This window comes from Chionomys nivalis, chromosome 18 (assembly GCF_950005125.1).
Source record: "Chionomys nivalis chromosome 18, mChiNiv1.1, whole genome shotgun sequence".
Taxonomy (NCBI): Eukaryota; Metazoa; Chordata; class Mammalia; order Rodentia; family Cricetidae; genus Chionomys; species Chionomys nivalis.
This window is the reverse complement of record NC_080103.1, coordinates 17584907-17612646: the sequence shown is the minus strand read 5'-3', so window position 1 is coordinate 17612646 and position 27740 is coordinate 17584907. Positions and strand designations below refer to the sequence as shown.

Below are 27740 nucleotides of genomic sequence, written 5' to 3'. Positions count from 1 at the left end.
AGTGAGGCAGGAAGACTGCTATGAGTTTAAGACAAGCCTAGGCTATAGAGGAAGATTCTATCTCAACCCCACCATAGAAGGACAAAACATGACAAATCTAGATCTCACCAATACCTAGTCACAAACCCAGCCTTACAAAAAATACTAGAAGGAAAACTCCAACCCAAGAAAGATGGCTACACCAACAAAAAGACAGTTGATGATCTCATTACAGCAAATCCAGAAGAAAAAATGCACAAATTAACATCACCAACAATGAAAACTAAATTAACAGGAGATAACCACTGGTCATTAATATCCCTTAATGTAAACAAACTCAACTCACCTATAAAAAGGCACAAGCTAACAGACTGGATAAGAAAACAGAATCTGAGCCAGGCAGTGGTGGTGCATGCCTTTAATCCCAGCACTCGGGAGGCAGAGACAGGCGGATCTCTGTGAGTTCGAGGCCAGCCTGGTCTACAAGAGCTAGTTCCAGGACAGGAACCAAAAAGCTACAGAGAAACCCTGTCTCGAAAAATAAAAAAAATAAAAAAAAATAAAAATAAACCAGAATCTGTCCCTCTTTTGCATAAAAGAAATGCATCTCAACCTCAAAGACAGACATCGGCTCAGAGTAAAGGGTTGGGGAAAAATATACCAATCAAATGGACCTAAGAAACAAGCGGGTATAGCTATCTTATTATCTAACAAAATAGAGTTCAAGGTAAAACCAGTCAAAAGAGACAAAGAAGGACATTTCATATTAGTCACAGGAAAAATCCATCAAGAGGAAATTTCAAGACTGAACATCTATGCCCCAAATACAAGGGAACCCTCATATGTCAAAGAAACACTTCTAAAGCTGAAGTCATATATTAAACCCCACACACTAACAGTGGGAGACTTCCAACGCTCCCCTCTCACCACTGGACAAGTCAGTCAAACAAAAAATTAACAGAGAAATAAAAGAATAGATGTTATGACTCAAATGCACTTAACAGACATCCATAGAATATTCCATCCAAACACAGAATATAACTTCTCAGCACCTCATGGAACCTTCTCAAAAATTGACCACATACTAGGTAACAAAACAAACCTCAACAAATACAAAAAAAAAAAAAGGAATAACCCAATGTACCTTATCAAATCACCATGCTTTAAAACTAGAAGTCAACAGCAATACCAATTCCAGAAAACCCACAAACACATGGAAATTAAACAATGCTCACCTGAATCATCAATGGGTCATGGAAGAAATAAAGGGGGAAATTAAAGACTTCCTAAAATTCAATGAAAATGACCACACAACATACCCAAGTTTATGGGACACAATGAAAGCAGTGTTAAGAGGCAAGTTCATAGCACTAAATGCCTAAAGAAGCTGGAAAAATCCCACACTAGTGAATTAACAGGACATTTGAAAACTTTAGAACAGAAAGAAGCAAACTCACCTAAGAGAACTAGATGGAAGGATATAATCAAATTGATAGCTGAAATCAACAAAATAGAAACAAAAAAAAAAACAAATAATCAATGAGACAAAGAGCTGGTTCTTCGAGAAAAATCAACAAAATAAATAAACCTTTATCCAAACTAACCAAAAGGCAGAGAGAGAATACCCAAATTAACAAAATCAGAAATGAAAAGGGGGACATGACAACAGATACAGAGAAAATATAGATGATCATCAGGTCATATTTTGAAAACCAGTACTCCACAAAATTGGAAAACTTAAAGGAAATGGGCAATTTCTGGATAAATATTACCAAAATTAAGACCAGATAAGCAAATTAAACAGACATATAACTTCTAAAGAAATACAAACAGTCATCAAAAGTCTCCAAACCAAAAAAAGCCCAGGACCAGATGGTTTCAGCTCAGAATTCTACAAGACTATCAAAGAAGAACTAATACCAATACTCCTCAAATTATTCCACACAATAGAAACATTGCCAAACTCTTTTTATGAGGCTACAATTACCCTGATACCCAAACCACAGAAAGACAATTACAGACTAGTCTCACTCATGAACATTGATGCAAAAATACTCAATAAAGCACTAGCAAATCGAATTCAAGAAAACATCAGAACCATCATCCACCATGACCAAGTCGGTTTCATTTGACAGGTGCAGGGATGGTTCAACCTGTCAATGTAATCTACCATATAGATAAGCTGAAAAATAAAAACCATATGATCATCTCATTAGATGCCGAAAAACCATTTGACAAAATACAACATCCCTTCATGATAAAGGTCTTAGAGAGAGCAGGGATACAAGGAACATACCTAAACATAATTAAGGCAATGTACAGCAAGCCAACAGCCAACATCAAACTAAATGAAGAGAAACTCCCAGTGATTCCACTGAAATCAGGAACAAGACAAGACTGTCCACTCTCTCCATATCTATTCAATATAGTTCTTGAGGTCCTAGCTACAGCAATAAGACACCAAAGGGAGATCAAGGGGATACAAATTGGAAAAGAAGTCAAACTCTCACTATTTGCTGATGATATGATAGTTTACATAAGTGATCCCAAAAATTGTACCAATAAAATTCTACAACTCATAAACACTTTCAGTAATGTAGCAGGATCCAAGATTAACTCAAAAAAATGAGTAGCTCTCCTGTACACAGATGATAAATAGGCTGGGGAAGAAATCAGAGAATCAACACCCTTCAGAATAGCCACAAATAGCATAAAATATCTCGGAGTAACTCTAACCAAACCAGTGAAAAACTTGTATGACAAGAACTTTCAATCTTTGAAGAAAGAAATTGAAGAAGACACCAGAAAGTAGAAAGACCTCCCATGCTCTTGGGTAGGCAGAATTAACATAGTAAAAATGGCAATCTTAGTAAAAAGCAATCTACAGATTCAATACAATGCCCATCAAAATCCCAGCAAAATTCTTCAAAGACCTCAAAAGAACGATATTCAACTTCATTTGGAAAAGCAAAAAACCCAGGATAGCCAAAACAATCATGGGCAATAAAAGAACTGGAGGCATCATAATCCCTGACTTCAAACTCTACTACAGAGCTACAGTACTGAAAACAGTCTGGTATTGGCATAAGAACAGACAGGAGGACCAATGGAACCGAATAGAAGACCTGGTATCAATCCACACATCTTCGAACACCTGATCTTTGATAAAGAAGCAAAAAAATATCAAATGGAAAAAAGAAAGCATTTTAACAAGTGGTGCTGGCATAACTGGATATCAACATGTAGAAAAATGAAAATAGACCCATATCTATCACCATGCACAAAACTCAAGTCCAAATGGATCAAAGACCTCAACATAAAGCCAGCCACACTGAACCTCATAGAAGAGAAAGCGGGAAGTACACTTGAACGCATTGGAACCATTTCCTAAATAGAACCCCAGCAGCACAGACAATAAGAGAAACAATTAATAAATGGGACCTCCTGAAACTGAAAAGCTTCTGTAAAGCAAAGGACACGGTCAACAAGACAAAACGACAGCCTACAGAATGGGAAAAGATCTTCACTAACCCACATCAGACAGAGGTCTGATCTCCAAAATATACAAAGAACTCAAGAAATTGAACACCAAAAGATCACATATAATCCAATAAAAAAAATGGAGTACAGACCTAAACAGAGAACTCTCAACAAAGGAATCTAAAATGGTTGAGAGACACTTAAGGAAATGTTTGACATCCTTAGTCATCAGAGAAATGCAAATCAAAACAACTCTGAGATTCCATCTTACACCTGAAAGAATGACCAAGATCAAAAACACTGATGACAACTTATACTGGAGAGGTTGTGGGGAAAAGGAAACACTTCTGCATTGCTGGTGGGAATGCAAGCTGGTACAAACCTTTCAGATGTCAGTGTGGCGATTTCTCAGAAAATTAGGAAACAACCTTCCTCAAGACCCAGCAATACCACTTTTGGGTATATATCCAAAGGATGCTCAATCATGCCACAAGGACATGTGCTCAACTATGTTCATAACAGCATTGTTTGTCATAGCCAGAACCTGGAAACAACCTAAATGCCCCTCGATGGAAGAATGGATAAGGAAAATGTGGTACATTTACACAATGGAGTACTACACAGCAGAAAAAAAGTGACATCTTGAATTTCGCAAAAAAAAAAAAAAAAACAACAACAACAACAACAACAAAAAAACGGATGGAGCTTAGAAAACATTATTTTGAGTGAGGTAACCCAGACACAGAAAGACAATTATCACATGTACTCACTCATAGGTTTTTTTTTTTAACATAAAGCAAAGAAAGCCAGCCTACAAACCACAATCCCAGAGAACTTAGACAACAATGAGGACGCTAAAAGACTTACATAGATCTAATCTACATGGGAAGTGGAAAGTAGAAAAAGATAAGATCTCCTCAGTAACTTGGAGGCATGGGGACCTTGGGGGAGGATTGAAGGAGGTAGGGAAGAGACAGGGAGGGGAACAGAGGAAAAAAAAAATATATATATATAATATATGATTCTATCTCAACCCAAAAGCAAAACCAAACCAATAAACTGGGTGGTGGTGGTGCACGCCTTTAATCCCAGCACTCAGTAGGCAGAGGCAGGCGGATCTCTGTGAGTTCGAGGCCAGCCTGGTCTACAAAGGGAGTTCCAGGACAGGCTCCAAAGCTACAGAGAAACCCTTTCTTGAAAAAACCAAAAAAAAAACCAAAAAAAAAAAAAAAACCAATAGTAAAATATTTCAGCCACTAACCCAAGAATGATGGATTTGGTCAAGTGTTCAGTGGAAGGGGGTATTAAATATGATGGAGAAAATTCCACAGAAATACATTATGTATGTACAAAATAGTGGAAAACTGTTAATGTTTATTTTTAAATGATTTCTGTATTTCTACAAAAACATTTACTATATAGTCCTTCACATAAAGTTTAGTGTAATTTTTCACTAATGTAGGCAGAAACTGTATCTCATAGCAAGAAATTTCAAGATAGCTCTTAAAATATTCAATTCCAAAGTACAGAAATCCAGAGTCTAACAAAATAGTCATAGGACACAGGGCTCTTGTTTGCTTACATATATATATATATATATATATATATATATATATATAAACTTATAAACATATATAAACAATTATATTTTTTTCTCTTTATGTAAGAAAGTATTGAACTGTGGACCCATAACCATGAAGACTGGGGAGTCTATGACTGCTAGGTTCCAATGCATCTACTTAGTCACTGACTCCCCTTTAGGTCATCTAAATCTTGTACTAAGAGACTTAGTTAAGAGAAGGACAGGCTCCAAAGCTACAGAGAAACCCTGTCTCGAAAAACAAAACAAAAAAAAAAAAAAAGAGAAGATCAAGAGAGGCCTATCCTAACCCCATTTGTACTAGCCAACCAGGAATAGTGAGGATCTGTTATTCTTGGAATACAACATTTAATTTGAAAATGTAGTCAGTATAGGGCAAGTGAAACAAAGTATCCTGTCTACCATGGTCTGCTGGCTCACCACTGACCAATAACTACAAAGTCATGCACCAACTTGATCCTGTAAAGGGAGTCATACTCATGAATAAGCAAAGAACAAGTATATCCCATTTAAGGAGATTCGGTAACTCGAGGGAAGCCAAGCTGAACAATCTGAATAGGCGAGGAAATTCCTACTAAGGCAAAACTAATGGAAGAAACAAAAGAAAACCTGAGTTGGGGGGAAAAAAAGAAAAAGCAAAGTGGAGGAGGAAACAGAAGGGAAGAGCTTTTTTAAAAAAATCAAAAAACGAAGGAGAGACTACAGTGGTGGCAGCAGCATAATTAAAAACACTCAGAGAAATTCAATTAGAAGGAAAAGCTCTGAAAGAATGAAATAAATGATTTCTACATTTTAAAACCTGGATGTCATTAAAATAGAAAAGCAACAGAAGTAAACTACTCAGGAAGGTCAAATTACAAAACACAACTATAGAAGACTCAAAAGCAAAGGCATCAAAAACAGAAAAATAAACTATATAATTAAGGAAACAAAGTAAAAAAAAACAATCTTCAGGATGAGAAAAAGATCTGCAAATGAATCATTTGAGTAGGAGTTAATACTCAGGATATACACAAAACAATAGCAAGCACCAGTAGTAGTTATAATCCAAACTAAAAATGGGCAAATAGATAAGAATGAAGCTCAGAAACAAAGCAATAGCCTAGTGTGTAACCAGTCCCCATCACAACAAATGAAATGGAAAAGTGATCTGGATACTTCTCAAGACATACAGATGGTCTGCAACTATATAAAAACTGTTCAAGGATGGGCAAGATGGCTCAGCATGTAAAAATATTTGCTGCAAGCCCAAAGGCCTGAATTCAATCCCTGTGACCCACATTTGTACACATGTGCAAGTATATGTGCGTATACATATGCACACACACAAAGTATCATGAAAATTTTCCATCACTGATAACAAAGAAATACAAATCAACACTACTACAACGAGTTATGCTCTTACTCCAGTTGGAACAGCTATTATTAAAAAGACAATAGAATACAAATGCTGTTGGGGAAGCAAAAGAGTCTTAGGCACTGTTGGTGAGAATGTAGAATTAGCACAGCAATTATACAACAGTATGGAGTTCTTTATAATTCAGCTATCCCATCATTGGGTATATATTCAAAGGAAATGAAATCAGCATGCTTCTAGAGATATATGAAAATTCCCTTTGTCTACTATATCAGTAGTAACCAACATATAGAGTAAAACAACGTATCCATCAGTAAGTGAATATTTTTAAAATGTGGTAAATACACATAAACACATATCATGCACATACAAACAACAGGAAACATTATTCATCCATAGAAACTAAATTATACAAGGTAGTTCAGCTGGTAAAGGTACTTGCTGTGCAAACCAGCCCTGAATTTGACCCACTGAACCCACACTTACACAGAATGTAAGCATTTTTAAAATACTAGTATATATAAAGAACTCAGAAAATTAAATGTCCAAAATAAAATCACAATAATCAAGTGCATTGAACAGCCAGCTCTCAAAAGAAATAAAAGTAGCCTATAGGACTGGAGAGATGGCTCAGCGATTAAGAGTACTGCCCACTCTTCCAAAGGTTCTGAGTTCAGTTCCCAGCAACCACATGGTGGCTCACAACCATCTGTAATGAGATCTGGTGTCCTCTTCTGGCCTACAGGCATACATGCAGAGAGAATACTGTATACATAATAAATAAATTTTAAAAAGTAGCCTATAATATACTTAAATAAATTTTTCAGCATCTTTAACAATCAGGGAAATACAAATCAGAATTATATCAAAAGACTGGAGCAGTGGTGGTGTATACCTTTATTCCCAGCACTCAGACTTCTGAGTTTGAGGCCTGTCTGTTCTACAGAGAGTTTCGGGACAGTTGGGGCTATATAGTAAAATCCTGTCTTGGGAAAATTAAAATAAACAAAATTATATCCAAAGGCTGAGGAGACAGTGACTAAAGTGTTTAACCTGTAGTGTGAAGACTTAAGTTCAAATCCCTTGAACCTGTGTAAATGCCAGGTGGTGAGGTGGACACTGAAGCTGTCTCTAATTCCAACCTCTCAAGGATCCCCAGAGCAAGCTGGCTAGCAAGACTAGTGAGTTCTGGGTTGAACTGAGATGAGAGACCCTGCTTCAATGAATAAGGTGGAAGAGCCATCAAGGATTTCTGACATCAATCTTGGACACCCATATGCATGTGTAGTCCTACTCAAACACGGAAAAAAAAAAGAAAGAAAGACCTACATTGACATTCCATCTCACCTCAAGTATAACTGACCACCATCAAGAAAACAAACAACAAATGAAGATGATAGGGGACTTTATTAGAATATGAATATAGGTTTCTTTTCCAGAATGTCTTAATATAAAGTGGTAAATGTGAGATTGTTTTTATTAAGGCTGTCATATAAATATAATAAAGGATATATGTTTGTTATATTATAATGAAGGATATATGTTTGTTATACTAAGTTTATTTTTCATGAGAATTGCAGAAGAATCCCATCATCACTAACAAACAGTAACATTTGGGATACGGGTTTTACTCTGTGTATCAGAAGAGCTACGTAGCTTTACCAGAGAGCTACCCAGTCTCTTGTGTCTTGAAAAATTCTTAATTGCTTTGTAACTGGACAAACTATACTGTAAATTTAAAAAGTTAAGTCCAAATCGGGTATGGAGGTACAAGCCTTTAATCCCAGAACACAAGAGACAGGTGTAGACAGATGTCTGAGCATTCAAGGCCAGCCTCATCTGCAAAGTTATTCCACAATAGTCAGGACTAATTAGAGAACTTGTCTCAAACAAACAAAACTAAACTAAAACAAAAAACAAAAAACAAAACGAAACAAAAAAAACTGAAAATGGATCAGCAGTTGTTCTTCCAAAAGATTCAGGTTCAATTCCCAGCTCACACAGCAACTCAGAACTGTCTGTAACTCCAGTCCAAGTACATCCAGTATGATGTTCTGGCCTCCACATGTACTGCCCGCACATAGTGCAGACATGCATGTAGGCAGAACACCCATACACATAAAAGGTAAAAAAAATAAATTTAAAGATTATATTTTCATATACTTTGTCAATGCTGAGACAGGCTAATTTTGCTCAATATTAGATCACTGCTAATAAATAACATATTTTGTTATAAATGCTATCGAGTTTGAAATTTTAATATTTAGTGAGTATACTATAAGGCTATCAAGCTAAAATCGGTATTGTCATAAAAAAGGCAAGACTACATTTAAAATCTGTTCATTAAATCACTAGACTCCATGTTTACAACGAAAAAATGTTATATCTGCAATATAATGGTACAAATATCTGAAAAATGCAACATCTACAAATGTCATAATTTCTTCAGGGTAGAGATGTAAATTTATGAGAGTTACAGAAAATAAGTCTTACATAATTTATACAAAATAAGGTAGAACATAACTGAAATGCTTATATGGATTTTCATACTTTATTATCAAAGCAACTAGACTTTCTCAAAATGTTACTCTACTTTTAATAAAATTTTTAAGCTTGAAAGACAAAAATTAAGTGTTTTTTTTCCCTGTCAGATTTTGTCATGCTTTTAACAGAATTGGAGCTCAGTTAAATTTCTGTTTAAAAACTAAAAATCAGTTTGCAATTAAAAGCAAGTATTGCTCTTGCAAACGACTTTGAGTTTGGTTCCCAGCACTTATGTCAGGCAGCTTATAACTGCTTCTAACTCCAGTTCCTAAGATAAGACATCTTTTGCCTCTTTAGGTACCAGTACACACACATATGCACACACATACCACACCCTTAAATTTCTGCTTAGGCTGAGGTCTGTGTACATGTGCATGCACAAGGCAACAAGTGCCCAAAATTGTATGCATGCATGTGGAGCTGAGCTTGACTGTGCGTGGGTGTGTGGAGACCAGAGGTCAACATCAAATGTCTTCCTTAATTACGTTCCTTAATTTATTTATTTATTTATTTATTTATTTATTCCTTCCTTCTTTATTTTTTCTTTTTTTGATTTGAGAGGGTTTCTCTGTAGTTATTGGAGCCTGTCCTGTCTTGTAGACCAGGCTGGCCTCGAACTCACTCTAGAGCAAACATTAAGAAACTAGTGGAGGTAGAGAAAATGATCAGTTGTTAAGAGTGCCTAATGAATTTGCAAAGCTCCATACCAGCATCCATACAGACTGACTCACGACCACCTGCAACTACAGCTCTGGGGAAATCTGATATCTCTGGTCTCTATGTGCACTATGTGCACACACGCATACACAGACACACACATTAATTTAAAAAACAAATCTTTAACTCAGAAGGCAGAAACAGGCATATCTCTCTAAGTTCCAGGCCAGATAGGGCTACAATGTGAGACTCTGTTCCAAAGAAACTAGCCAAAACACTACTTAAAATCATAATAAGTCATAAAATCATAAATAAAAAATATAATCTTAAAAAACTTCTCCTACTATCAAAATAATGAAACATTCTAAGTGAACACACCCAGACATTTTTGTGTTTTTGGTCAAGGTCAAACAGCCAAAAGACATTTTTTGTGGTTTAGGTCAAATGCAGGTCAAGGACTACATACATTATCATCCCCAAGAAGGAACAGCCACAAGTATTTCTTATCCCACCCATGTTTGAATTTCAAATCCAAAGCCAAGGCAATGTAGCCAGAGCTTCCTTCTTGCCCCAATCCCAACTCCCAGGGCAAAGATTCTGTCTCAAGCACTGCAGACCAAAAGATAATGAGACAGCTCACCAGAAGGATGAAGAATTCATTCCAGGAAAGTCAAGCTCCCCTCTTCTCTTCAACATCCTGCTCATGTCATCTCAGAACTAAGCCACCATTCCTGTCTAGCACTCCAGAGCAAAGGCTCAAAGAATCTGCCCAGGTGGCTGAGATGGCTCAGTGGGTAAAGTACTTGCTGCTCAAATGTGAAGACCTTTATTCGAATTTCCAGAACACGTTAAAACCAGGTGTGTAACAATCACAGTGTTACTACAGCAAGATGGGAGGCAGAGACAGAAGAATCCCCGAAAATCTGTAGGCCAACTAGACTTGCATATTCATTCAGTGACAAAACAGACAGACACTAGTCACAAAAAGGTGGAAAGCAAGGACAGATATCCAGGGTTGTCCTTGTCCTCTATCTTCATGCACATGCAGTGGGGCCTGTAAAAACCAATGTGCACATACACAAAGAGATCTGCTCAGGGAAAAGGAAGGCCATAAGAACATAGAACTACCAAGCTCAGCACTTGGGAGGCAGAGGCAGGCAGATCTCTGTGAGTTCGAGACCAGCCTGGTCTACAAGAGCTAGTTCCAGGACAGGCTCCAAAACCACAGAGAAACCCTGTCTCGAAAAAAGCAAAAAAAAAAAAAAAAAAGAACTAAAGAACTACCAAGCTCTTCCCCCCAAAAATGACTTCATTTGGAACAAAACAAAGAAAATTTCAAGCCTAAAAACAAGAAATTCTGGTAGCAACCAGTTAAGATGAAGATGGCAACTCTACAGGGCAAATGAAACCAAAGTTGACAAGACAGGTCACTAAAAAGCATACTCCTCCTCTGGGCAGAACAATGTCTCTAAGATTAACCTAAAAACTATAGCTCGAGCACAGAGGTGGGGATGATAAGACTTTGCTAAAATGACTTCCTGAAGTCACTACACAAAAATCAGTAAATAACTGACAGTACTAGAAGTGGGAATGATCAGTACTTGGGAAGGCAGGAAAGTTCAAGGTCATCCTTGGCTATAAAGCAAGTTCTAGGCCAACTGGGGGCTACATGAGTCCCTGTCTCAAAAAATTTAACCAAAGCAAATAAATGAAGGTAGCAATGTTAGAAGAGGAACATACCGATTCATGAGAAATAAGATAAACCAAAATGGTAGGTGTACATCCAACTCTACCAATAAGAACACTAAGTATGAATGGATTAAACAACAAAACGCAGACAGTGGTATTTGGGTCACAACTCAGTGGTAACTTAAAACAAGCTCAACTCAAGTCCCAGGATGGACGGACGGACAGACGGACAAAGATTTTTAAAAATTAGATTAAAAACAAGAATAAGATCTGACTATATGTTGTAAATGAAAGACAGTTTACACTCAGATATACAAATACAATCAAAGCAGAAGGGTGGGAAAAGAATATCATGCAAGCAACAAGGAGAGAAAGGTGTACACATGCCTAGAGAGATGGTTCAGTAACTAAGAGCTATCTGATCTTCAGAGGACCTGGTCTGAGTCCCAGTACCTACATGGTGGCTCACAACTCTCCATAACTCCATTTTCAGATTTGGCACACTCTTCCGTAATCTGTGTACACCAGGCACACAACTGGTTCACAGATTAGAGAGAGACAAAACATCCATGCCCATAAATTTAAAAAGAAAGCTGGAGCCGGGCGGTGGTGGCGCACGCCTTTAATCCCAGCCACTCGGGAGGCAGAGGCAGGCGGATCTCTGTGAGTTCGAGACCAGCCTGGTCTACAAGAGCTAGTTCCAGGACAGGCCTCCAAAGGCACAGAGAAACCCTGTCTCGAAAAACTAAAAAAAAAAACTAAAAAAAAAAAAAAAAAAAAAAGAAAAGAAAGCTGGAGTAGCTATATTAAAATAGAAATAATAAGGGCTGGAGAGATGGGCTCAGAGGTTAAGAGCATTGCCTGCTCTTCCAAAGGTCCTGAGTTCAATTCCCAGCAACCACATGGTGGCTCACAACCATCTGTAATAAGGTCTGGTGCCCTCTTCTGGCTTGCAGAGATACACACAGACAGAATATTGTATCCATAATGAATAAATAATATTTAAAAAAAGAATATAAGATAGAAATAAAAACTCTCTAAAGATATACAAAAAAATCTATTCCAGTATAAAATCAATACATTAATTTAATGCAGTAAGCTGGGGGTTGAGCACATATTTAGCACACATGAACCCAAAGGTTCAGTTCCCAGAATGGCTGGACAGACAAGATTGTGGGTCAGATGCACTGACATACAGGTACCAACATATATCTATATGTAGTGAAAAAAAGTTAAGGGACCCAAAAAATCCTTTAAAAACAAGGTAGTGTTGTGTGTGGGGGTGACTCTGAATCAAAATTCTTTTTAAAAAAAAAAAAGATTTATTTATTTATTGTGTACAGTGTTCTGTCTGCATGTATCCCTGCACGCCAGAAGAGGGCACCAGATCTCATTACAGATGGTTGTGAGCTACTATACGGTTGTTGTGAATTGAACTCAGGACCTCCGGAAAATCAGCCAGTGCTCTTAACCTCTGAGCCATCTCTCCAGTCCTGCATCAAAATTCTTACAGAGGACCTGGGGTTAGTTCCTGGTGCCAACATGGTGACTCACAACCTCCGAGTCTGAAAGTAAGGTTTGTTTTTACAGTGCTGGGGAATAAACACCCAGGGTCTTGTGGTCAGCGAGGCATGCCCCCAACTCCAATAAGCTACATCTCGATTAAAAAATTAATTAATTAAAAGATTTGAGAGTCACTCTATTAATATCACACCAAACAGTCTCAGAGAAGTATATCCATTTACATTGACTTTATCTGCATTGACAACTCATTAAGTAGGAAAGTTCTCTCTATAAAAATTAACAAATACTGAACTACTACCCTGTAAGAAATGCGACACAGGTTTCTGCAAAGTTCTGGTCACATCTTCATCAACCATTCATTACAGTATTATGCTACGCAATCTTCTGTTGAAGACACTTCTTAATATGTACTGTTGGCCCAATGACACCGAATCCACAGAATTCTGAAACTTTAAGATGTGGGGTGTCTTTTCCTTTTTATTATTTTAAGATGTGGGGTGTCTTTTTTCCTTTTTTATTTTATGTGTATGGATGTTTTGCCTGGATGCCTGTGTACTTCCAATGTGCCTCATTTTTAACCACAGAGGCCAGAAGAGGGTTTTGGGTCCCCTAGAACTGTAATTAAAGACAATTGTAAACTACCATGTAGGTGCTAGAATCAAACCTGGGTCCTCTGGAAGAGTAGCAAGTGCTTTAACAGATGAGTCACCCCTCCATGCTTTAGTCTTCTTGCCTGAACAACAATCCTCTACTACTTTCTAAACACACACACACACACACACACACACACACACACACACACCAATGCACACAGCCATCTATAGTGGGACCTGATGCCCTTTTGCCATGCAGGCATACATGCAGATAGAGCATTCATGTGAGTGAAATACTAGAAAGCACTTGGAGCCATTTTTAAAACAGTGAAATCTTAGCTGGGTGGCAGTGGTGCATGTCTTTTACCTCAGTACTCAGGAGGCAAAGACGGGCAGATCTCTGTGGGTTCAAGGCCAGTCTGGTCCACAAAGTGAGTTCCAGGACATTTAGGGCTGTTACACAGAGAAACCCTGGGGGGAAGGGGAGGAATACTACCTTCCTAGCTCAACCTCAGCTGAAAGTACTTAAGTTAGGTAAAATATCTTGTCACTCTGCCCAAAGCATTGATATTGGGTCATTGATACTGATATTGGGTTTACAAGTACATTTCACTGATTTAATATATTTTAAAATAGAAAATCCTGAAACTGAGTATAGCTCACTGGCCAAACACTTACTTTTTATGTGCAAAGCCCTGGGTTCAATAAACATCACAGTGGCAGCTCACCAACAAAGTACAAGTGATCTAATTTTCCCTCATTCTGGTCACTACTTCCTGTTTATTTCTTATTATAGACATCCTACTAAGTGTGAAGCAGTATGGTTTTGTTTACACCCTGCCCCCAATGATACACACAGCCTTCTGCTTCATATGCTTATCCACTGAGCTGCATCTTCAGCTCAGGACTATACCGCTCTATCAAAGAATTCTGAACATGTGTTTATGGGCTATAACTTTCTGCTTACTATACCATTTTCAATATATTGCTTTTAAAATAGTCTTTTCACTTTCTTTTTTAAATACAGTTATATAGTTTGTGTGTGTATTGGGGGGGGGGGGGGTCACTTATGCCAAGGCATGCATGTGGATATAAGAGGACAACCTGTGGGTGTGAGTTCTCTTCTTCCACAATGCAGGTCCCAGGGAATCAAACTTGAGTCAACAAGCTTGGCAGCAAGAGCCCCATCTGCTATTTTATCTCCCTAGGCTTCTACACATTCTTAATAATATCACTGTAACTATATTTTTGATAAAGTCCAGTTTTCTGCCTTCTTTTTGTTGCTCATACTTTTAGTATCATATATAAGGATCCACTGTCAACCCCAAGGTCATGAAGACTTACTCCTATTTTCTTCCAAGAGTTTTATGGCTTTATCATTTATACTTAGGCTGTTGGTCCATCTGAAGTTCATTTCTGCACATGGTGTCTGACAGAGATATAATTTCATCTGTTCTTGAAAACCCATTTTCCCAATACTGTTTTCCTGAAGAGACTACCTTTTCCACCACTCTACTTGACGCCCTAGTAGAAAATGACCTGAATACACTGTCAGTCAAAATAAACTCAATACAAGCTATGATTAAGGAGTCAGGAACTTCACGAAGACAAGAAATGTGAGGAACCTTTTCCTTGTATAGTTTTGTATACTTATTTAATGTTTGAGCAAATAAAAAGTAAAATAAAGTTTTAAAAAATGAAAAGTATGTGCCAGCAAGGTAGCTCAGTGCCACACCTGCCACACAAGTCTGATAACCTGAGGTTCATCCCCAGAACCCATATAAAGATGGAAGGTGAGGACCAACACCACTGACCTCCATTCACATGCTATGACACACATGCATCACCTCCCTAAATCATATACACACAAAGAGCGAAAAATAATTTCAATTATAAAACACAAGTATAAGGCAAGTCACAAACCAGGCTATATATGTGGAAATTATATATATATACATATATATAATATGCACATACATACATATATACATACATACATATACAGAAGCACTGAAAAAAGAGGCAGAAAATCCACTAAGAATGTGGGCACATAGGGTTGGGGGGAGTATAGCTCAGTGGGAGAAAACATGAGACCCTAAGTTCGATCCCCAGTATTGCAAAACAACAAACAAGAGGGAGAAAATAGAAGAGGACAACATACCAAATGGTGCTAAGCTTTAAAAGTTCTCAAGAAAACTGCAAACCAAAATACCTAGGATCAAGAGATGACTAGGCAAAGAAACCTGTCAAACCTAATGACATGAGTTCAATAACCAGAACCTACACATGGGAAGGAAAGAACAGACTCCCACAAACTGCCTGTCATCTGAACACATACACATATAACATTTTAAATTTTTATTATTCTATCACATACCCAACAAAGATTTAGTGTCATTCTAAAGACACCTATATCATAATTAAAAGTGCTTATGTGAATTCTGAGACCCAAACACCACTAGTGTGGCATTCTAATCACTTTCCAAATATGACTACAAGATTCAAATATTAATTTGAAAACACAGTTGCATTTGTTTCTTGCAGTGAAACAATGATGATTATAACGATGCTTGTTGTTAATAACATATTACAGTGTTGGGGAAAAGGATCACTGGGTAAAGTGCTTATGACCAAGTTGGAGAACCTAAGTTCAATTTCCAGAACCCAGATAAAGACAAACTGCACAACACTGTGATGCACACTGGAGAGGCAGAGATAGAAAAATCTCGGGATTTTGATGAACAGCCAGTCTAGCTCAATCAGATTCAATAAGAAATTCTTCCTCAAAAATTTCTAGGCACACTTCAGACACACACATACAAATAACATCAATATATTACAATAGAGCTACTGAAAACCCTCTAAAGTGAAAATTTTACTTAAGTACTTAACTTAAACTTCCAAGTTAGAAAACTAAACTGAGGGGCTGGAGATAGCTAAGATGGATAAGAGCACTGGCTGTTGTTCCAGAGGAACTGGATTCAATTCCCCCTGACATGGCAGTTCACTTCAGTCTGCAACTTCAGTCCATGGGCTCCAACACCCACTTCTCAATTTCAGGCTGGATTTCTTCATTACTCCTTATATATTAAAGGTTAGTGTCTCCAACATGTAAGAGCCATATTTAAGTATGATTTTATCAGTCTACCTCAGTGGCCTTGTTTGTTAAAGTAAGTGGGCTTACAGTGAAGCCTGGCATTTTTTTCCAAGGGGAAATAAATGAGTGAATAGGGAGAGATGGTCATGACATGGAAAAGTCCTGGGTTTGATTCTTAGCATTAGAAAAATAACATTATTGTACCTTTGAGAAGATCTTTATAAGCAATAAGGTAACATGAAAATATTTTACATTGAAACTGAGAAATTTCCTTGTTTTGTTTTCAGAAGAATTTGATTATGTAACCCAAGATGGCATCAAATTCAAATTTCCAAATGCAATACACACACACACACACACACACACACACACACACACACACACATATATATATATATATATATATATAGAGAGAGAGAGAGAGAGAGAGAGAGAGAGAGAAGCAATACCATATCTGACTTGGACTTCGTGTTATTTACAAAGTGATCTAGATGAATGCAAGGGAAGTATTTTAATAATCCACTGATTGTCCACAGTTAATTTTTCCTGCCATTATTAATTCAGACACTATCTTAAAAGCATCTAATTTTTTTGTTTTTGTTTTTGTGTTTCAAGACAGAGTTTCTCTGTAGCTTTGGAGCCTGTCCTGGAACTAGCTCTTGTAGACCAGGCTGGCCTCGAACTCAGAGATCCGCCTGCCTCTGCCTCCCGAGTGCTGGGATTTAAAGGCGTGCACCACCACCGCCCAGCTAAGTATATATTTTATAAGGGACAAACAAGAGAAAAAGTTGGATAGATGTAAAACCAGCCCGAGCTGCAAGTAAAAGGAGAAGGAACAAAATCAATCACAATAATATGCACATGAGCAAAAGGGATCACCTCCAAGCCAACACTATGGGCAGAAGCAGCAAATTTCAACTATAACTAACCTCTACTCTAAAATAAACATTTCTGTGAATATTTGACTTAATGTCACAAAATATCACCATTTTTTAAAATAATCTGATCAATAATCACTTCAGCAAGTTTCAATGGGCTCAAGGTTTACTACACACCCCCCTATAACATGCTTCACGATACATGAATACTAAGTAGAAAACAGAAAACTTAATATCCTGACAACACTGAGATGCAGTGTCTTTGCTACTTTTGATTCCTCAGATTTATAAGTACGAGCACAATGAAATAATTCTAAGCACCCTGCCTCATATCTATTGTATTCCATATAATGACATCCTCCCTGTACACTAGTACTTACTATATGAGGCTTGTTCCTAAAAAATGTTGTATAATTTGGTTATTAGCAGTCTACTAATAAACCACAAATGGATAACAGGCCAGAGTACTGCAAAAATTTTATTCCAGCAGTCATTTGTACTGTTTCAAATAAAAACCTGAGCACTCTTTCAAATCCTGCATAACACACCGCACCGCAAACACACTTCTTGAGACCTGACTCATAACTGTTACCTAATACTTCCCACCAAATCCAAATATGGGGCCATAGTACCAGAGAGTACAGTTTTAGGCCTTAAGGCAATTATCAAAGATATGAAAGGAATTTATGTAACAAAAAGAAAACTAATTTCTATAATTTTTAATTGACAGAAATTTAAGAATAAAATAACTTAGTAAAATTATTTGTAATACTCTACTAAGAATGGAGGCCTGGCAGTGGTGATGTACGCCTTTAACCTTTAGCACTGAGAGGCAGAGGCAGATGGATCTTGGAGTTTGAGGCCAGCCTGATCTACAGAGTGAGTTCTAGGACAGCCAGAGCTATACAGAGAAACCATGTCAAAAATCCAAAACCAAAAAAGAACAGAATCATTTTTAGAATAATTTGCAACTTTTGGGGTTTTTTTTTTTTTTTTTTTTTTTTTTTTTTTTTTTTGGTTTTTCGAGACAGGGTTTCTCTGTAGCTTTGGTGCCTGTCCCGGAACTAGCTCTTGTAGACCAGGCCAGCCGCGAACTCCCAGAGATCCACCTGCCTCTGCCTCCCGAGTGCTGGGATTAAAGGCGTGCGCCACCACTGCCGGACTGTTTTGTTTTTTTGAGACAGGGTTTCCCTGTAGTTAAGAGAATAATTTGCAACATTTTGCTTAACTGAGGAAGTTATGACTCCCACATGTAGAGGACTTTCCTCGCTTGACTTATAAGACACTCAAAAATTTACCTTGTTTATTATTTTGAGCCTATGTATTTTGGTATGGTAGCCAGTCTCTAAGGTAGACCTTAAGGTCATTTTCATTTTCTTTTTTTCTTTTTTTAAGAAATTCTGCTGTGATTCAGGCCAGGTCATTTAAGGCACACAACTATTTTCCTTATACTCTGCATCTTTGGTTCTTGGGGGAAAGTTGTTATGTTTTCGGTCCTTGGAAAGGGGCCAATATAGAAAAGAAGTTTCCTGCCATATGAGGTTGTGCATCTTCTAGCCTAATCAATTTCAGGTAACTGAAGCCTAGTGATTTTGACTACAATCTCACTAGAAGCACTGAGCCAAACTGCCAAATTCTTGAGGTACTTTGAGGATTTGCTTTTTTGAGACAAGGTTGCATATATCATATAGCTCACGCTGTCCTTAAACTTGCTATGTACTTAGGGAAGATGTTGAAAGACCTGATCTTCTTGCCGCTAACCAACTAAGCACTGATGATTGCAGGCATACACCACCACAGCTGGGTCTATTTTTTTATTTCTTTTGTTTCCTTTTCATTCCCTGTAGCCCTACCTGATTACAATTCTGCTCTCACCATCTTCTCCCCTACACATGTTCTGAGCCCTCTATCCAAGTCTCATTTTCCTTCTTCACTAAACAACTACTCACTACTCTGCTTTATGTAGCTGACGAGTTTCCCATTTGGTTGATGTGGTGGTCTGAATGAGAAATGTCCCCCTTAGGTTCCGGCACGGGACACCTGGTGTCCAGCTGGTTGTGCTGTCACTGTTAACTGTCCTTGTTCTCTTGGTCAAAGGGATCAGCGTTGAGAAACTGTGGACAAACCACAAAAATATCTACCTTAGAGGCTGGTTACCATATCAAAATACATAGGCTCAAAATAATCTTCAACTTACATATTCAACAAAAAAAATGTACAGAATCCACTGAGAATTCTTGCAAAAACAAAGATAAGCAGTCTGAAGAAAAATAGAAAATATACAGACAACTCATAGAAGGAGCATAAGTCATATTCAAAAAGTATTACTGCAGCCGTGGTGTAGCTCAGCAGTACAGCATTTCTCTAACATAACATGTAAAGGTCATGGGATTAGGAGTTGTTCATTAGTACCATGTAGTGCACGCGTTTTCATCGCTAAGCAAAAGACTAAGCACTTCTCTACAAAGGATGCAACTGTGTTCATTCATCCTTGCAGTCTGTTCCACTGTCCCTTGAGTCTAATGACTAGGGACAGAGGGGCAGTTTGTGACTCAGAAGAGACAGAGGTTAATTTATCCATCACCCTGAGCCTAATCTCTGAACTTGACACTAGCAAAAATACAGTGATAGAAAAGTCGTAACCATAAAGAAAACAAGATAGTAGGTCTATGGTGAACTATTTATGAAAAGGCTAACTCCAGAAAAGAAGCATTGACTTCATTTTTACATTATGTAATCTCAAAGCTGTAAGTGAATAAACCTGCCGCTTCCCACTCTTTCCCACTATCCCAATGACTGTAATTATCATTTTCATATTGTCCTTTAAAGAACTGGGTGTTATTTTGATCTCAGAATCCTTGTATTCTAGTTTTTAAAGGACTCACAGCACTTTTGCCTAAGTTATAGCTATTTAAACAAAATATTAAAAATTTTTAAATATTGGGATGGCTCAGTGGTTAAGAGCATTGGCTGCTGCTGCTCTTCCAGAAGACCAAAGTTCAACTTCCAGTACCCACATGGCAGCCACAACTGTCTGCAACTCCAGTTCCTGGGTACCCAACACCCTTGTACAGATACGCATGCAGGCAAAACAATGCACATAAATAAAACTTTTTTAAAAATTTTAAATATTTATCAATTCATTAGGGAATGGGGAGAAGGCTCAATGTATACAAAGTACTTGCTGTACAAGCATGAGGACTGGAGTTCAGATCCCCAGAACCAACATTTTAAAAAAATCAGACCAGTGCAGTGCTGAACATTATTATATCTTTAATCCAAGCACTTGGAAGTCAGAGGCAGGGGAAGAGTGCTAGAGGGCTAGAAAGAAGAGAGCAGAGGCAGCCTGGTCTACAGAGAAAGATCCAGCAGGGTGATGGTGACACATGCCTTTAATCCCAGCACTCAGGAGGCAGAGGCAAGAGGATCTCAGTGAGTTCCAGGACAGCAAGGACTACACAAAGAAACCCTGTCCAGCCGGGCGGTGGTGGCACACGCCTTTAATCCCAGCACTTGGGAGGCAGAGGCAGGCGGATCTCTGTGAGTTCGAGACCAGCCTGGTCTACAAGAGCTAGTTCCAGGACAGGCTCCAAAGCCACAGAGAAACCCTGTCTCAAAAAACAAAACAAAAAAAAAAAAACAAAAAAAAAAGAAACCCTGTCTTGAGAAGAGAAGAAAAAAGAAAAGAGAGAAAGGAGGGGAGGGTTAAGGGGAGGGGGAGGGGAGGGGAGAAAAAAAACAGGGTATGCCTGATTACTGCCAAGTAATCTCAACACTTCAGTGTCAGAGACAGGGGAACCACCAGTCAGATTGGCTGAAAGTGGCAAGTTCCAGGTTCAGCAAGAAACCCTGCCTGAGTAAAGTGGAGTATTCAAAGAAGACATCCAAAATAAACTTCAAGCTTCCATGGGCAGGCACCCACATGTGAACATATACCTGCACATACATGTACCCATGCATACAAACACACACCACACACACACGTTACAAAAAAGAATTCTATCAGAAAGTTTTCATGTGTGTGTGTGTGTGCGCGCATGTGTGCACACAAGCTAGAGCTATAACTCAGTGATAAAGCATGTGTCTAGCATGCCCCAGGCCATGGATTCAATCTCTACCACCAAAATAAATAAATACAAACACATATACACACATACATAGTTAAGAGTGGCACTGTGTTACTTTCAATTCCTCTAAAGTCTGCTAGCAGAAGCTGGCCTGATATAAACTTCCACATTAATCAGAGTTGTCTAGTCAAAGTTCCACTACTAGGTTGAAATCAGACTGGCCCTAAACTTGTAGACTTAGGCAATCTTCTAACAGTTTCTCAAGCAGCAGGGACTACAGAAATGCACCACCAAGCCAACCTCATTTAATATGTTTTTAATTTTTTTTCTTTGAAGCACATAAAAACCTGACCACATATAACTATATACTAAAAAAAAAAAAAAAAAAAAAAAAGGAAGATTACATTTAGGAGTCTTTTCAAAGAATTGTAGAAAACCTCTCACTTCTTTCACATGAAAGAAAAATCTCAAAGGCACATTTCCTAAGTGTCTGTAGTAATGTGGACTCCTAAGCCTCACAGGTATACTTTAACTTCTCTCATATTAAAACTATGTACTTGTAGCCTATTGTGCTTTGAATCTCTTTCCTAAGCATATTACAGCATTACAGTAATCAGTTGGATAATACTCATTCACTGAGTTGGATCTTCCAAATGCTGACATTTTATTATCCAATATAGATACATGCTCACACACACATTCTACCAACCTCATCAGAAAAGGATTTAAGTAATGAAAAACTGTCAGGCTCATAGCAACAGATATCGTTTTTCCAAATTCCAATTTTTATTTAAAAGCTCACTCAATTTTTATCCTTGGCAAACATATACTTGCAACTCGTTTTCCTGGAAGTGACAGGCTCAATTCATTCATTCTTGAGATAACGGCTGCCAAACATACATGCCTGAAAACATCATCTGTCAGTCATTTTCAATTAAAAAAAATTATTTTCTATTTTAAAAAAATGCAGCTAACTTAACTCAGAACTCTTAACAAATGGCAGTTCAGAGACAATGACTTAGGCTGGGCAAGGGCTCAGCAGTAAGGCCTCTGCTATAGAGCAGCAGCTTCACTCCTTACTGCTCTTTTACATTACTGTGTCAGCACACCAATTAAAGCAAATAATGAGGAACTGTAGTTATTTAAAATAAAATGCTTTAACCCTGCATACCATGAAAGGTTCTCAAAGATAACTGTACTCACATTCTGTGGGCCACCCCTTAAGAACCAGGCAAGAATCCCAATTTCTCAAGAAACTGAACCAGAAGGATCAATTACTTGAGCCTAGAGCCCATTCAAAAACAGTCTGGGCAAAGTTGCAAGACCCTATCTGGGCTAAAATTCTAAGTTGGTAAAATTTTTGCCTAACAAGCATTAAGCCCTAAATTCAATCCTCAGCACCATAAAAACCAGGAGAAGTAACACACACCTGTAATCTCAGTACTCAAGAGTTAGAGGCAGGAAGATCAGAAGTTCAAAGTCATGCTCAACTAAGTTCAAGGCTCTGATATATAAAACACTATCTCAAAAAATTAAAATTAAAAAAATTAACGGGGGCTCAGCTGTTATGTGTACATACTCTTCCTCTGGAGGACCTAAGTACAACTTCCAACACCCACATCAAGTGGCTCTCTATACCTCAGGGATCAGTGGCACCATCGTTGTGCTATCACAAATGTACCCTAGTTTATCTGACGGCACACACCTTTAATCCCAGCATCTGGGAAGCAGAGGTGAGTTTAAGGGCAGCCTGGTCTACACATCAACTTCCAAGATAGCCAGGTCTACACAAAGACACCCTGTTGGGAGGAGGGGGCGGATTTTGGCTTTGGTTTTGTGTCCCCCCCCCCAAGACAGGGTTTCTCTATAGCTTTGGAGCCTGTCCTGGAACTAGTTCTTGTAGACCAGGCTGGCCTCAAACTCACAGAGATCCGCCTGCCTCTACCTTCCCAGTGTTAGGATTAAAGGAATGCACCACCACTGCCCTGCCCCAAGATCAAACATTTTTTAAACCACAAAAGCACTTTTAAAAGCTCAGTACTGAGATTCAACAAGCATGAGCTGGCTTGATTTTCCAATGCTCTAACACTAAATTAAACTTGTCCCTCAAAATACTTAAAAATCCAGGAGCAGAAGAGAAGGCTCAGGGTTAAGAGCACTTACTGCACTTGTAGGGAACACGGGTTTAAGTCCCAGCATCCACTTAGCAGCTCATAACTTTCTGTAACTCCATTTCCAAGGAATCCAATGCTCTCTTCTGACCTCCATGGGCACTGCATGCACATGGTGAACACACCCACATAAAACACTCACAAGATAAAAATTAAAATTTTCAAATCCAAGTTCTTCAAGTATGGTAGATTATTACCTGCACCAGAACCACATGAGGATCATGTTAAAAGTGTGTGTACAAAGCCCAATCTGGTGACACATGCCTATAATTCTAGTCCTTGGGAGACCAGGAGTTAAAGACCATCCATCCTCAGTTAAATAGCAAGTCTGAGGTCAGCCTGGGCTACATGAGATCCTGTTTCAAAACCAGCAATAAAAGAGCAGATACAAGAGGTGGAGGTATAGTCAGTAGTAGAGAGCTTGCCTCAAATAAGGCCCTGAATCCAAACTCCCCCATTGAAAATAAAAAAGGTAATTAAATTAAAAAATTGTAATAATAAATAAATAAAAGAAATGGAGAAATGGCTTAGCTAGTAAAAGCACTGGCTACTCTTCAAGAGGACCTGGGTTCAATTTCCAGCATCCACATGGTAGCTCCCAGTCAGTTTTATTGGATCTCATGTTCTTTTCTGGCCAAAGGCACCAGGCACACACATGCAGGCAAAACATCCCACATATAATTCTTTTTTTAAAAGGTACAGTTACATATCTCAAATGGAACACATTTCTGAAAAAAAAATCCCTAAGTCAACATTTAATAAAGCTCTGCAGATGATTCATATCTTAAAAGATTTGTTGTGTGTCTGTGTGTCCACACTAGAGCTATAGGCAGTAATACAGGAAGCTGTAAGCCCCCTGATGGCTTCCCATTGTGCCGGGAATCCAATTCTGGTCATCTCTAAGAGTAATCAGTACTCTTAACCAGAGCCATCTCTCCTATCCCTCTAGATACGTTTCTCAACCTGTGGGTCATGACCTTTATCAATCTCTATCTCCAGAAATATTCATATTACAAATTCATAACAATATTAAAATTACAGTTATGAAGTAGCAACAAAGATAATTTTATGGGTCATCACAACATGAGGAACTGTATTAAAAGGCTGAAGCATTAGGAAGATGGTTTGTTTGTTTGTTTGTTTGTTTGTTTGTTTGTTTGGAACAAGGGTTCTCTTTGCAATCCTGGTTTGTCCTGGAACTCACTCTGTAGACCAGGCTGGCATCCAACTCGAGATCCACCTGCCTATCAAGTGCTGGGATTAAAGGCATGTGCCATCACCCCCTGGCTTTTAGATTATTCTTATTTGCTCAAAAGACATATTTATTGAACACATATTCTGCAATAGTCTAATAGGAAATAGAGATTAGCAAGTAAAAAATCAGATTTTTAACTGTGGTATGAAATGCAAAGGGTACATATTAAAGTTACTACTGACAAAATATTTTCTAGACTGCCTAAAAATGGCTGATTTAGTATTCAATTTGTTTTAGATACTTCTCAGCAAAACTACTTAGAAAGCAGCATTACTTAGATGAGACTGTGTTTATTCCTTTCCACTTATTTTGGTTCAAAAACAAGAGAGAAGAGAATTGAAGGATTTACAGATTATTCTGTCTCCTGAACATATTTCAGAGAGCCAACTTTGTAACTTCAGTCCTTCAGCTAATCAGATACATTTGCATCTTTGGTTCCCTCTAAATGTCTCCCCTAACACAGGCTTTCACAAGAACACTAAATCTCATGTGTTCACTGAATCTCATGTGTCCTATTATGCTCTTAAGGATCGTAAGTAGTTATCCTCTTTACATCTATTTTCACTTAGTATCTCCATCAATCAAAACTCAAATTTTAGTTTATTTGTTTTGTTGTTGTATTTGTAGATCCGGTTTCATTGCGAACTCACTGCGTAAACCCGGCTCCATCTTGAATGCAACAGCAATTCCAGTGCCTCAGCCTAAGAGATGGGATTATAGATATATGCTATCACACTCTGCTCAGAACTTTATTCTTGGCCAGGCAATAGTGGTGCATGCCTTTAATCCCAGCGCTCAGGAGGTAGAGGAAGGCCCTCTAAATTTAAGACCAATCTGGTTCACAGAACAAGTTCCAGGGCTACACACAGAAACCCTTTCTCTCAAAGAGACAGAAAGGGGGGGGGGGAGAGAGAGAGATAGAGAGAGAGAGAGAGAGAGAGAGAGAGAGAGAGAGAGAGAGAGAGAAAAGGAAAGGAAAAAGGGAGGGAGGGAGGGAGGGAGGGAGGGAGAGAGGGAGGGAGAGAGGGAGGGAGGGAGGGAGGGAGGGAGGAAGGAAGGAAGGAAGGAAGGAAGGAAGGAAGGAAGGAAGGAAGGAAGGAAGGAAGGAAGGAAGGAAGAATTCATCTCTCCAAATATTTAGGAAATGGGACAAGGTAAAAACCCAAATTCAGCATTTCTCAGAAAGCCAACACCTACCAAGTCAATGCCTACCCTAATATCAAATGTACCCTTGTGTAATATCTGGTATCAGACTTTAGTACCTATTCCAAACAATTTCTCACCTAAGATCATTGTCAAGATTCTATCTGGTCTCCCTGCCTGCAGCCTTGCCTCTCCTTGTTCCTCCAAGTGCCCTAGTCATTCTTCTGGATCACAAATCTGAATGTTTTTTCCTCTTGATACAAAAATTCTTCAGAAGCTGGGCTAGTTCAGTTTGTCAAATGCTTGCCTAACATGCATAACACCCCAGATTCCATCACCAGCTGTTGCAGAGTATTTGTTTAACTATGCAAATATGTGCTGCATCTGTTTAACTACATAAAGATGCATTGCTGTTTTACCTTGCCTGCTTAAGACACCTGATTGGGTCTAATAAAAAGCTCAACAGTCAATATTGAGGGAGAGGTATAGGTGGGACTTCCCTCCAAGGAAAGAAAATAGGAGTAGGAATTTAGGCTGGGGTGAGGGAGTGGACAGGGGCCAGACAGACACAGAGAAAGTAAGCAAGTAGGACATACAGAAGAAAAGAAAGGTAAAAAGCCCCAAGGCAAAATGTAGATGAATAGAAACATGTTAAATTAAAAGAGCTAGTGGGACAAGTCTAAGCTAAGGCCAAGAATTCATAATTAATAAGAAGTCTCCGTGTCTTTATTTGGGAACTGGTTGGCACCCCAAAGAAAATTCCAACTACAGCCAGCACCGCATAAATCTAGGAGTAGTGGTGCATGGCTATAATCCTTGAATTTAGAAGGCAGAAGCAGTAGGATCAGAAGTTCAAGGACATCCTAGACACTAGAGTTTGAGACCAGCCTACAAGAGACCCCTCAGGAAGGTCCTCTAGTCTATGGGATAAAACCCAATCCACCCTTTGGTATAATCCACAATTCCTTCCCGGCAATTCCAAAATCAATTTTAAAAGCTTTGAAATTTTAAGGCTTTTAGCAAGCATGTCATAAAGCCTAACTCACTTAATTGCAGGGTGTATCTATCCCATTAATGTATTTCTTAATTTTTATATAGAAACATTGTTCCATAATGGGTACCTACAGCCTGCTATAGTACTACACAAGAGATCTTTCTAGGAAAAAGAAAAATTCCAATACTGCATCTCAAATCCATAACAAACTAAACCTAACAGTTTCAGAAACTGGAAGGATAGATCCCTTAACTACTGAGCCCCGTAGTACAATCTAACTTCCACCAACCACTTCACATATCCTTTAAAGGGTTGTAGAAAGTGCCCTGTGCCGAGAATATCATCCAAGCCAGCAAGAAACATGCTCCAGGACTTCCTTCACCTTCCCTCCATTACACCCAACCATGGCACCCACCTCTACAGCTGCAGGTTACAAAGGTTTCCCCTACTAGACTTAATGAAATCCTGAGTATTTTATTCAGTCCTAGCACAGCGCCCTGAATACTTGGGCCTAAGAACGCATAACAAACAATATAAGCCCAACTCTTCCTACCACCGTCTTCCCTTCCAAGTTCATTTCTTCATCCTCAAATCCAAGGACTTCCCCTAGCCAGGCAGGCCCTCACAACTATCATCACTTACCGAGCTCCTCGTCACAATGTCAGCGTGGGGCCTTCTTTTAGCCCAAAGTCTCCAATGTCTTTTATTATCA

General features: G+C 38.5%; 1 protein-coding gene across 2 annotated transcripts in view; it reads right to left on the bottom strand.

Annotated features, from left to right (window-relative positions):
* Nucleotides 1–27740, bottom strand: part of Trim33 (tripartite motif containing 33) — a 96733-nt gene that overhangs the window by 67951 nt on the left and 1042 nt on the right. The gene's annotated exons all lie outside the window — the stretch shown is intronic.